The sequence below is a fragment of the Nannospalax galili genome, unplaced genomic scaffold, assembly GCF_000622305.1.
Source record: "Nannospalax galili isolate Female #2095 unplaced genomic scaffold, S.galili_v1.0 scaffold278, whole genome shotgun sequence".
NCBI classification, from domain to species: Eukaryota; Metazoa; Chordata; class Mammalia; order Rodentia; family Spalacidae; genus Nannospalax; species Nannospalax galili.
In genome coordinates this window covers 13,405,735-13,406,271 of record NW_008347536.1, presented here as the reverse complement: position 1 = coordinate 13,406,271, position 537 = coordinate 13,405,735, and positions in this window count along the sequence as shown.

The following is a 537-nucleotide window of genomic DNA, read 5'->3' as shown; positions in this document are numbered from 1 at the left end:
CAGATTAACCCCAACTAATTAATAGTAGGGGACTTCAATACCCCACTGTCTCCATTAGATAGGTCAACGGGGCAGAGAGTTAACAGATATCTGAATTAAACAATACCATATATCAAATGGACTTAACAGACACCTACCAACTATTCCAGCCAAGCACCAAAGGACATACTTTCTACTCAGCACCCCGTGGAACCTTCTCCAACATTGACCATATACTGGGGCACAAAACAAACTTCAACAAATACAAAGTGATTGAAATAATTCCATGCATTCTATCAGACCACAATGCAATAAAACAATCAACACCCAAAGAAACCCTAATCACCACATGAACACATGGAGATTAAACAACACACTCCTGAATGATGAATGAGTCAAAAGAGAAATTAAGAAAGAAATAAAAGTATCCCTGGAATTAAATGAAAAGGACAATACAACATGACAAAACCTCTGGGACAAGCTGAAAGCGGTCCTTAGAGGGAAGTTTATAACTCTAAGTGCTTACATCAAAAAATTGGAAAGAACACAAATAAATGA